The sequence below is a fragment of the Canis lupus genome, chromosome 16 (assembly GCF_048164855.1).
Source record: "Canis lupus baileyi chromosome 16, mCanLup2.hap1, whole genome shotgun sequence".
Taxonomy (NCBI): Eukaryota; Metazoa; Chordata; class Mammalia; order Carnivora; family Canidae; genus Canis; species Canis lupus.
Window position 1 is genome coordinate 24,421,826 of NC_132853.1, and position 12,926 is coordinate 24,434,751.

The 12,926-nt window shown below is 49.6% G+C and overlaps 1 long non-coding RNA gene across 1 annotated transcript; it reads right to left on the reverse strand.

Moving 5' to 3' along the window:
- Positions 1 to 393: 393 nt before the first annotated feature.
- Positions 394 to 10,467, reverse strand: LOC140606356 (uncharacterized). The gene is made up of 5 exons (XR_012008691.1): positions 6,105 to 10,467; positions 4,090 to 4,216; positions 2,862 to 3,055; positions 2,288 to 2,518; positions 394 to 1,964 (listed from the first exon to the last, which is right to left on the reverse strand). It is a non-coding gene; the product is annotated as an uncharacterized lncRNA (long non-coding RNA).
- Positions 10,468 to 12,926: the final 2,459 nt, after the last annotated feature.

The following is a 12,926-nucleotide window of genomic DNA, read 5'->3' on the forward strand; positions in this document are numbered from 1 at the left end:
CAGTTGGCAAGTAGCCATGGGAAGAGGAAGTAGAGCTAGCATTTTAAGGGAGACAAAAGAGAATGGGAAAAGGAGTGTGAGGGCAGTCCCGGTGGCGCAGTGGTTTGGTGCCGCCTGCAGCCTGGGGTGTGATCCTGGAGACCTGGGATCGAGTCCCACATCGGGCTCCCTGCATGGAGCCTGCTTCTGTCTCTGCCTCTCTATCTCTGTGTCTATGAATAAATAAATAAAATCTTAAAAAATAAAAAAAAAGGAGTGTGAGAGTGTAGTAATCTATTAGACTTTGGGAAAGACAAGATGAAAGATGATTTTAAGAGAGGCTTTTTTTTTTTTAAGATTTTATTTTTCTGTAATCTCTACATCCAATGTAGGGCTCGAACTCACAACCCCAAGATCAAGAGCCTCATGCTTTTCTGACTGAGGCAGCCAGGTGCCTCGATTTTGAGATAATTTCACTGTCTGTTGTGCCATGCAATTTCCTTCCTCACTTTGCTGCTTGTCCAAGAGAGCTCTGTAAAGGCTTCATAGCAAATCAGTGCTTTCTTGGAGCATCTAGGGTTTCTTTTGGGTGTGACCTGGGCTGATTTTTTTTAGATTACATTGTACACTGTGGGCTCAGCACAGGTGTGAAATAATAGAAAATTGAGAAGGATAGGATAGGTGGAGGGAGGAAGGGAGAGTGCCTGCAGGCTGTGGCTCTCAGTTCTTTCTCTGAGCACCCATGTGACGGACAATGATCATGTGTTCTTGACAACACGTCTCTGTGGGGGTAGAAAGCCCCGTTTTGGTGAACCACCTCCCCACCCCTAGCTCCCCAAATTTGTACATAAAGCCCTAAGTTTTGTAACTGGCACAACTACTAAGGACGTACTGGTGGCTGTGGCACAGACACGAGGGGGTGGGTATTGGGTGGGATTCTCTACCAGCCTCTTTCTTTCTCCCCCTCTCAATAAAGCTGTCAGGAAGTAGGTGAGCTAGGTACTCCCAGATAAACTTGCCTCATTTTATTTTTTTCAGCAATCTTGTGAGGTGGGATTGACGTCCCCATTTTAACTTCAATTTCCAATTGCTTATTGTTAGCATGTAGAAATACAATTCATTTTTGTAAGTTGACCTTGTATCCATCAACTTTACTAGACTTATTAGTTCGAGTAGCTTTTTTTTTGTGGGGGAGGGCTGATTCTTTGGGTTTTCTGTGATGATGATCATGTCTGTGAATAAAGATGGGTTTTCTTTTTCCTTTCCAGTCTGTACGTCTTTTATTTCTTCTTCTGGTCTTATTGCACTGGCCAGGATCTCCAAGACAGTGTGGAATAGGAGCAGAAAAAACAGAAATCTTTGCTTTGTTCCTGATCTTGGGGAAATTTTTTTCAGTTTTTTAGTTGAGAAAATTGAGTCACAGATGTTCAGTAACAGCCCAAGGACCCCTGGCTAGTCAGTGACAGTGCCAAAGTCAGAACTCAGATCTGTCTGGCTCCAAAGCCTGCGCTCTTTCTACTGCACTTAGCTTTGCAAACACTAGTAAAGTGCTATACACGTAGATGGAGTTATAATAATTTCCTCTTTATAGCTCTTAGCTACTTGCCCAGTGAACATGGCAGTTGCTTGCTGGACATCTGCTGACGAATTGGAAGGGAGGCACAAGTAGAGAGCAACACGGAATAATCTCCCACCTTGACTGGGGGTACACAGTGGCATTGGGGATGGAGGAATTTCCATTCCTCTCTAGAGGCTCAATTCAAGAGGAATGGGCAGACAAGATGTTTCTTGGAGACAAATGAGGGATTCAGTATAGAGGACTTTGAGGGGCAAAAAGGATACGGAGGTATAGCTGGATCTTTGAAGAACCGGTGGTGGACAAAAAAGACTGTGGACTGACTTCCTAGGCTTGAAGCCCACTTTCACCATGTGCCAGCCATGTGACCTTGGGTGAATTACTCAGCTTCTCTGTGCTTTAGTCTCATCTGTGAAACAGATAATTGCGTTTGTACCTCGTATACTCAGTGAGGGTTACTTGAGTTAATGCACAGTAAATGCCCTTGGTAAGTGCTATATAAGGGTGAGCAACTCTTATTTTTATTGAGTCACAGGACTGTTGGAGGGAGGACCTCCAGAAGCTCCCAGAAACTGTTCCTCTCCCCTTTGAAATGCACCCACACCCACACCACGCCCACACCCACACCCATACACACACACACACACACACACACACACACATCCTGTTTCAAATCACCACATGCAACCATATGTAGAGAAAGCCATGTCACAGGTGGCCAAACTGCTTAACCTCTCACAGCTGTGTCTTCAGGTACAGAATGGGATAAGCAGGCCTAGCTCACGCTGTGATGGGACAGCCAGCCAAGGCACAGTAAAGCGCTGTAAACATTTGGTAACGGCTACTTCCAAGCGCCTCCTCTCTTTGAGGCAACCACGATGCTTAATCTGTGTTTCTCACTTCTTGCAACGCCCTTGTGAGGTAGACGCGGTTGTGCCATCTTCCACATGAGGAAAGCAAGCCCTAGAGGTCAAATGACATAAGGGCCTTCAGCCAGGATTGAACCCAGGTAGGCCCATTTCCAAACTCGGGATCTTTTATTATTTTTTTGTGCCATTCTCTCCTGGGATCAAGGGGCCCGAGCCACAGCATCTGGGTACAGGTGTCCCCTCCCCCAGGCAGTCCCCCCAGGCCCTCCCCCCAGGCGAGGCGCTGCCCTTCACTCGCTTGCTCGCTTGTCCAGCCAAATGCGGGCGGGCAGTGGGCGGCTTTGGTGCATGAGGCAGATGGGACCTTGACAAAAGCCCTGTACCTCTCCAAGCTGGTCCCCCCCACACGCCTGATTACCCCCCAATACCCAAGTTACCATTGATACAGTGGTGCCGGGTGATTCAATTAGTGCAGCCGGCAGGAAGGCAGCAGCACAAAGAGCTGGGGTAGTTAGAGACTCATTTTCTTTTGATTATTATAGCATCTCACACGTGGAAGCAGAAAATTATAGGCTCATGTGTCTTTGCTTAATATCCTCTGGGGCCAGATTTGTCGTCATGTCGAAGTTCGCTGTCAGAATTGACAAAATCATGTGGAGTTGATGGATTTACAGTGCCGGGGCCCAGCCAAGCTGGAGAGGTAGAGACCCGCACGGATACACAGATACACAGACGCGCGCAGACACTCCTACTCACACGCACTGATGCACCCCTGCTCAGATGCAGAGACACACACCCCATTCCAGATGCTGACGAGCTGACACTCTTATGGTGACTCATGCACAGATATACACACTCCCCACACCCTGGAAACACACTCATTGAGTCCATACCGAGATAGACACACACCACAGATACTGATATAGGTCCATAGACCCGCACGAGTACACATATCCTGCACACTGCTAAACACTCGCCCAGGCTCACATAAGATATACGTCCCACCATACACACACTGCTGCAAACCACCCAAACACACACACACACACAAACACTCATATACCCTACTCCACATTAACTGATAAGCAGACATACTTGGTGATATGCACACACACAGCCTTCAAGCTGATAACTCTACCCAAACACACACCCAAATATTCATACCCTCCCACACACTGATACACGCCTACCCAAACACACACAGATACTTAAAACCATGCACACTGATATGCACCCAGACACCTACACCCATATGTCTTGATACACACCCAAACAGATGCACACACAGACACACATGCTGATTCACCCCAGTCAGATATTTTTCCTCCACACTAACACACATCCACTTGGACACACCTTCAGATCTTCACACCACACTGATGTGCACCCATGCAGACACACACACTTACACTCATACATATGGACACACATTGAAATGCACAAACACATACACATACACTATTCACTCACATTCAGACACACATGGACACAGAGCACCCCCCTGATTCACATACACACACCCAAACTCATACATCAGAGACAGGGAGGCATAAACAGACATCAACAACACACACAGGCACAAAGTCACAGTGATACACTGACACGCATACACAGGTACCCAGACACACACGCACAGGAGACACATAAACAGAGAAGCACACTCACAGAGACACAAGAGCGTGAACACAGCAGGCAGCTTCTAGCTTCTACCTATGCAGACTCCCTTCCCTTTCCTCTCTCTCTGCCTCTCCCCACACCAATCCTTGCTCAGCTTGGCTGGCCGGGGGAGATCCTGGGAAGAAATATGGAGATGGAAACATAGGGTGAGGACTGGGGGAACACCCCCCACTCCTGGTTGGTGAATAGATCAGGTGCTAGATTTCAGCCCCATTTGGGTCCCATGTAAGGTACAATCCAAGGCAAATTCCTGGGAGGGCAAAGTAAGGCTACCTGGTGCTGGAAGTTTCCTAGGTCCACTGCCTCCCTTTCCAGAGGGAAATTCAAGGGCCCTGCCCATGCTCACCAACAGATAATGGGGCACCCGCTATGGGAAGGGTACTGGGGGCCACACCCAAATCTTCTTGGAGAGGGCAGAGATCTGCCCTGCTGGGGTCCAGGGTCAGAGGGTCCAGTCCCAGCCATCTGTATTGTGGTTCTAGGCCTAGACTTGGCCCAGACTGACCAGGGTCAGGTCCTGACACATGGGAAGAACTGGGTTAATATTGGCATTTGTGTCACACGGACAAAGTGGAGGTGGGGCCTATGGTCGCTTGGCCAGGGCTTTGGGCTCCTGAAGGTGAGAGTAAAGAGTCACAAGTTCTAGAATCTCTGAGCCTTGGCTCAGCCAACCTCCATCCCCTCCTAAGGGGAAAATTTACCCTGTTTGAACTCCAGGCCAAACGTGTGGTACCTGACCTCATCTCCTTCTCTTGGAAACCCTGGAAGTTGGTCTTCTCCTCCCTATTTGGCCAGAGGAGCCTGTCTCATACTCAGAGTAGGAATAGGACTTGCCCGGGGTCACAGAGTTGATGAAATAGGATCCGAACCCAGGGCTGCATGGCTCCCAAGCCCTTGTCCCCTCCTCTCCACCATGTGAGGTCAGCCTAGTTCGGCAAGGAGGGACTCCCTGGCTTGATCAGGCATTAGGAACCAGGGTCTGGCCATTAGCTTTCTTGGGTGAGGTCACTCAGGGGGCGGGCACAATGGTTAGGCAGAGAGCCTGGATCCTGGGGGTCAGCACAAGCTGGCTTTGCATCTTGACTCAACTTCAGAAAAGTCACATCACCTCTCTGAACCTAACTTCCTATGTGTCAGATGGAAATGATAATCTCTCTACCTAAGGGCTGGGAGAGTTTATATATAGGGTTTTGATAAAGGCAGAGCTGTTTTCAGCAGTTACCAGTGAGGCTCCCCAGCTGTCCCAGAGCAGTGTCCTCAGGCCATTCCCACTTTGGGTTACTCACAGCATCTTCTGTCCTTCTGCACCACTTTCATGGTGCCCACCTTGGCCCCGGCCCAAGTCTGTGGCTTCTAAGTGCCCTGGAGACTTGGAACGGCTCCACGGACTTCTCAAGACCCCAGGCATCATTCAGACCAGAGATTCTCAACCCTGTCTACACATTAGAATCATCGCTGGAACCACTGAGCCAGGCCCTCTAAAGTGTGGCCTGTGGCCCAGCAGGATCAGCATCACCTGGGAGCTGGTCAGCCATTAGGACCTCACCCCAGACCCACGGAATCAGAATCCGCAGCTTAAGAGGATCTCCAGGTGATTCGAACTCACCTTGAAGTTTGAGAAGCCCTGCCCTGGAGCACTCTCTCATTTGAGAGAAGAGCCAGCTGAGGTTCAGGGAGTTGCAATGGACACAGCAGAATCAAGGCTCTCATTAAGGTCTTCACTGACCAAAGCATCACTGGCAAAATCTCTTCCAGAAAAGGCCATCAGGAAGCAGACACCTCGGCCCAACTTCTCCCAGCGGGACTCCTGGTCAGCCCATCCCGAAGTGCCCATTGCAGGGTCCTCGCCTTCTCCATCTTGGTCTGGTCTTGAAGATATGCTAATCAGCGTGGGAGTCCCCCTTGCACAGAATTATCATATATGAGCCGCTCTTCATCTCAGGATAATTTTCTCATCTGCATAATCGTATTTGACTTCCTTACGGATGTAAAAACCCCCTTACCTTGGGCGAGTTAATCTTCATTGATTGAATATCAAATTCATTCGAATGTGGGAGAAGAGGCTTTTCGTTCTCAGCAGCAGAGCTGGGCTGAAAGCCTTGCTCAGCTGGGGGCCGAGGGGGGTGAGCATTGTCTCTGTCCTTGCCCAGCTGCTTGAGGGACCCTTCATTTCCGACCCATTTTCTCCGTGGCAGCATCTTTCCTGCTTCCTCTTTCTCATTCTTCCTGTGTTTTGTCTTCATCTTCATATTTGTTGGGTTCCTTAGTGTCTCAATCTTTTGGTTCTGTTTTTTTTTTTTTTTTCCTATCTTACCCCAATTTCCTACTCTTCCTGGTTTCCTTCTTTCCCTTCTCTTCCCTCCCTTTCCCCTCTCTTGCTTCTCCAAGTCTCAGATTCTCCCTTGACCTGAAGCCCTAAGTGTCTCTGCTATGTCCTCACCTGCAAATTTGGTGGAAGAAAAAAAATCCCACCCAATAAGGTACGTTCCAAATGTTCACAACAGTCCTGTGATTTGGGTAGTATTTTCTCATCCTACAGATGAGGACACAGCAACATGTCCAAGTCCCACAGTAGTGATGGGACTAGGATTTGAACCCAGGCCCACCTAACCCTCAGGTGGCCCACAACGATCCCGGAAGAGGCTGAGGCCAGGCCTTCTGTTTCCGATAAGCTTGGAAACAGGTGAATGAATCAGCTTAAGGGGTCTACAACTTGTCACTTCTCCCCAAGCTGATGTTGCTTGAAAGCTTAGCAAACCATTTGGTAGATAAAACACTCAACATGTGCTAGACACCTATCACCATTGTCATTATGGTTATTCAAAGTCAGGCCAGGGTTCGAATTCTCACTCAGGTACATGAAATTGGGGTGACATTTGCCACTCTGAGCCTCAGCTGACTCATCTATAATGTGGTGACAATAATAGTAACTGTCTAAAGACTACTATAAGTACTAGAGCTCTGCATACAAAACACCTAGCTCCGTGCCAAGTATGTAGAAGGAGCTCAGGACATGTTAGCAATTGTTTTCACATTACTGCTGTCATTAACATTATTATTATCACTGGTGTTATTCTCATCATCATTCTTATCTCTGAGTGCCTAGTACCTCATAGGTGCTTGGTAAGTATCAGTAAATGAATGCCCTGTAGAAGCTCCTTTTATACCTTTATTACAGTTCCTGACTCTCTGACTTCATTTCTCCTATATATTTTGCAGGGCAATGGTTGAGAGCTGGGCTCTGGAGTGAGCAAGACATGGTCGTGCATCCCAGCTCTGCCGCCTGCTATGAGCCTCTCTGAGTTTCTGTCCTGTCTGTAGAAAGAGACGATCAACAGCACACACCTCATGGCTAGTGGGAGGCAGAGCTAAGACTCAGAGGGGCATGGGAAGAGGTGGGAGCAGAGACATCTTACAGGAGCACAGAGAGAAGGTGGGACCAAGCTGTGAAGGCCTTGAATGCCAGGCTAGGCAGTTCTAACTGGGCCTTGCTTCCTCTTTCCCAGACTGCCGGAAAGGGACCCTGGTCTAAGGGCTCCGCCTGCAGACCCTTCAAGACAAAGCCAGGCTACAGGCACTCTGCCAAGGCAGGAATGCATCTTCCCTGGACGCCTCTGTTCCTCAGTTCTAAGTGGAGCTGGAGCCATGGGGAAAGGAAGGCCATTTGCATTTCAGATGTGGGCCAGGTGGGAGGGCTCCTTGGGGCACGGGTGGAGTCAGCTGCCTCACTTCTCACACACATCCTGATGCCAGACCAGCCTTTTCTGGCCGCTGCCTCTCGGTGCAGACCCAGACTCTGACCTGTATCCACCACTACTTTACATAAGCTAACTGATAATCATATGAGGGACACACCATTATTATAGATACTACAATTTATAGATAGGGGAAATGAGGTCCAGAGAGGCAAAGCAACTTGCCCAAGGTCACACAGCAGTCAGTAGCAGAGCCGGCATTCACACCAGACTTCTGACTGCAAAGCCTGCATTCTTACTCATGTATCACACCGCCTAAAACTCCCTCCTCATTGCAACCCTTCCACCTTCTGCCCTGAAGCCCTGGGAGGATATCATATGAAATACACTCAACCCACTTTGCTGGGTTTCTACTGTGAACCAGACCAGGAGGTACCTCCCACCTCCTTCAAAGCCCATGCAGCTCTCTAGGGCTCTGAGGCCACCTTAGCAGACAGGTCATGGGGCTCAGGCCCCTCTACTCTGAGCTTCATGGAACCTCTCAATCATCGCTGGGGATCCTGGTGACCCAGTAAGTGACCAGCCAGGGCAGGTGCAGAGACTCACAGGCAGGCGACCCCTGGACTCATGGTTAACCAGTCTGGGATAACACAGCTCAAAATGCTGAGGGCTCCTGACTCCCTCTGCCTTTCCATAAACAGAGAGAAGTACTAGGTGTGAAGCACCTTCCCACACATGCTCATCACCACCCTCCTGCCATCCTGTGGTCCCAGGACGCAGACACTGTTGGTTCTGTCTTCCAAAGGAGAAAATGGCTATTCCAACAAGGCTCTTAGCCAGTCTTTCCTCCTTGATGGAGAAAAAAGTCCACCCTCCCTCTAGCTCCCTTCCTCTCTTCTCCTTGTCCCCTGGGTGGGGGGGGAATGGATGGGTGGGGTGGTAGCTCCCTCACCTGGATGGCCATTACCCCTCCACGGGGCTTCCTTGCTGATGAAGCCATTCATCCAGGTGGGAGGCAATGTGCTGAGTGATTGGAGCTGGATGGCTCTGGATGGACCCTCCCTGCGGAATACCCTGTTGTGGCCCTCACAGCTATGTGACCTCGTGCAAGACACATCCTCTCTGCCACCACCTGCCTCACCCACACAACGGGTAAAGCAGATTCCCCCCTCCACAGGATTAGTTTTCGAATCTGATCAGCTAGCCCATGCTTAATGAATGAATGCTCCAACCACTGTCCGCTAGCAGCTTTTGGTTCCCTAGCAAAGCCTGTCCTCCTCCCTCGTGACCTCTGACCCCTCCTCCCCCTCGCCTCAATGCCTTCTCAGCAGGAGATTGTGGGTCCCTTCCCCCATCCAAGAGGCCCAGGGGGCCTGGAGAAATTAGACCGAATCAAAGCAGAAAATGAGTTTTCATTCATCTTGGAATGATGCGAGAGGTTCCGGGCAAGACAAATAGCGGCCTCCCTCCTTCTTTTATCACTGTCACCGCAATTAATAGGCTGTGGCCTTCGTTACCCAGGACTCTGCTAAGGAGGGCGCGGGCCCCTGGGCGACAGTAACGAGGGAGAGGAAGCAGACCCGTCTCCAGCCAAGTTCTATCAGGAGGTCATATGCCCACCTGGCCCTTCTACCTTGCCATCTGGGCACGGATGTGCCAGGAGAATGTGCCGCAGCAGCATATGGGGTGGCCTGGGTGAGAGGGGGGCATCCCTCCCCGACATCCCTGGGAGCATTGGTCAGGCTGTGGTCTGACCACTGGCTGTGCCCCTTGAGTCTTTCCCAGGTGGCAGTGACAAGGCATGTGATTTCTGTTCTAGGCAACAACCTATGAGCTAGGCACCTGGTCTCTGAGTTTTCTGCTGAGGAATACTGGGATTCGGAGAAGTACAGCTACTCCTTTGAGGTCACACAGGATTTTGGAAGAGTGGCTAGGATCTGGATGAACACAGGTCTGCTCACCCCCAAGCTGGGTTCCTCACTAACACGTTCGGTTGTCCAACAATATGGAGGAAGCGAGGACCAGGAGATGGGTTCCTGAAAGTCTCTGATCCTAGAATTGTCTAGGAAAAGGGCTGTGGAAACCGAGTTAGCAGCAGCTCCCTACCAAAGCCCCGTCCTACAGTCCTCAGATCATGGAGGGACCTTGAAGTCATGGCGGTTCCTAGCCTAAACCAAGTCTTTGTCATGCACCATAATGAAGGCCCTTTTTTCAAATGTGAGTCGATAGCATTGAGGTAAGTTTTAAAAGGATTCCTGTTATTGAAAGCCCAGGAGGTTCGGCTCATTGGATATTTGCTTAATGAATACCACATTACTTGTCTAGTACTGTGAACAAATTTTCCCCCAGATTAGTAGCTTAAAATAATAACAAACTTTCAGGATCTTTCACAGTTTCTATGGGTCAGGAACTCAGGAGAGGCTTGGCTAGCGGTTCTGGCTTAGGGTCTCTCATGAGACTACAATCATATGTTGGTCTGGCCAGCAGTCATCTGAAGGCTTCACTGGAGTTGGAAGACCTGTTTCCAAGATGGCGGACTCATACAGCTGGCACATGGCTGTTGGCCGTGGGGGGGAGGCCTCGGTTCCTCTCACGTGGAGCTCTCTACAAGATGGCTCACAACATGGCAGCTAGCTTTCCCTGAGCTAGTGATCCAGTGGAGCAAGGCAGAAGCCACAATGCTCTTTATGACCTAGCCTCAGAAGCCATACGCTGTCACCTCTGCTATTCTGTACTGGTTGCAAAGAACACCCTGATTCGGTGTGGGAGGGGACCACACAAGAGTGAATACCAGCAAACCAGCACCATTGGGGGTAATCTTGGAGACTGGCTACCGCGCATACTTTTGAAATCAAAAGAGCATTTTGTAGAGGTCAAAAGGGGATACTTGAGGTTAAAAAAAAAACAAACAGGTAAAATTTAACCTACAGTGTTAAATGTTAAAAATTAGGAGACTCTTTACCTTTGGGGGGAAGACAAGAACTGAGAAGAATCCCCCATGGTTGCTTCTGGAGAGAGCTGATAATGTTTTATTTCTTGGTCAGGGTGCTGGTCATATGAACATGCTTACTTTGTGAAAAATCATTGAATATGATGTGTGTCCTTTTCCGTATGGACAAGATGCTTCAATAAAAACATTTTGAAAGGGATGCTCATATTTGAAAGGCTTGGAGTGATTTGTGTGTTCAAATCATCTCATTTTATAGGAGAGGAAGCACTGGGGCTCAGGGAGGGAAGGAGACTTGTTCAAAGGCTCTTGGTGGCTCAGGGGTGAGATCTTGAGCGGGCCATGAGCCTTCTGACTCCTGGGCAATGGGCCTTTGCAGGCTCTGGGATTTTTTGTGGTGTTTTTTAAGATTTTATTTTTTATTTATTCATGAGAGACATGGAAAGAAAGGCAGAGACATAGGCAGAGGAAGAAGTAGGCTCCCTGCAAGGAGCCTGATATGGGACTCGACCCCAGGACCTTGGGATTATGCCCTGAGCCAAAGGCAGATGCTCAACTGTTGGGCCACCCAGGCCTCCCTGTAGGCTCTGTTCATAAGAGCTGCTGCCATCAGAGGGCTGGGGTGGGCAGGTGGGCAGGGCTCCCCTACCCTATGCTTTCGCTGCCCTTCCCTTCTCCCCAGCTGCCCCAGAGATGCTCTGGAACCAGTGGGAGACTGTGCCAGGGTCCAGCTCACATAGTCCCCTCCCAGTTGGCCCTCACTAGGGCCTACTGTGGCACTCGCTGCCAACAGACCAACAGCCTGGATGTTCAGAGAAAGAGGGAATTGCACCAGAGGTCTGTGTCCTGAGTTGGGGAGGGGACAGGTGTTGGGGATGCTGTTTTCTCTTACACACTACTACATGTGTGTAGAACATGCCTCACTCTCAGATGACAAAGTCCCTCTCCTGTGGCTGGACTTTGAGACTTTTTGGGGCAGGTACTCGGCCTTAATTCAGCTCTGCCTGTCTCGTATCCATCCGTTCATCCACCCATCCATCCATCAAGCAAATTTTTACTGAGCACCTAACTATAGGCACTGGACCTACGACAATGAACAGAACTGGCAAAATCACTGCCCTCAGGAACTAACACTCTAGGAAGGATATTTACAGTATAAGTAAAATAGAGAGTATGGGGGATGGGGCATAGGAGTGTGTATGTGTGTGTGTGTGTGTGTACACGTGAGCAGTTGTATTGGGGAAGGCTTTAGTGAGAAAATGACATCTGAACAAAGACTTGAAGGAGGTGAAGGGGTGAGCCTAAGGCAATCAGCAGGAAGAGTATTCTAGGCAGAGGGAACAGTATGTACAAAGGCTCAGAGGCAAGGGCATGCCTGGCATGCTAAGAACAAGCAAGGAAGCATTGAGGCCTGTGAGGTGAGCAAGGAGGAGGCAGCTTGTGGAGATCTCACAGGTCAGGTGCCCATCAGTCCTGGGTTTAAGCTGTGGTCCTGCGTCCCCTACCTGGAGGACCTGAGGGCTCTTGGTTGTAATCAGGATAATACCATCTACCTCAAAGGCCTTTTGAGACTTAAACCTAACCCATGCCTATAGTGAATGTCCATGAAGGTTGAACAAGATAGACAGTCCTGCTGTACTCCCCACCCAATGGAACAGGAGCTTCATATAGGCCAGGGATTTTGTCTATTTTGTTTACCACGAAATCCCCAGACCCAGAAGAGTGTCCTCGATGAGGGCCTTCACAGACCTTATAATTAAACGAGAAATCACAAATACACTGTGAGGCTGCCTATCTTGAAGAGGAAATGCAGGGAGCCAAGGGAGCACTTAGCAAGAAAGCCTACCTCGGACCTGGAGAATGGCAGGGAGGGCTTCCTGGAGGAAGTTATGGCTGAGACATACTGATGAGTAAGGAGTTAGCCTGGGGATGTCCCAGGCTGAGGGAACGGCACGTGTGAAAGCCCAGAGGCTGGAGAGAGCCAATTATTTGGAAGGATTTCAATATGGCTAGGAGAGAGCATTAGGAGAGGTAAAGGGGCAGTGTGGCATGCGATTGCAGGGCAAGGGGGTGGGGTGGCTGGAGATGGCGTAAGCAGAGTACCATGTCATAAGGGCCACGGAGGACCCTGGTAGCCATTCCGTAGGTGACACAGTTCCTGGCACATAAAGGTGAGACAGAGG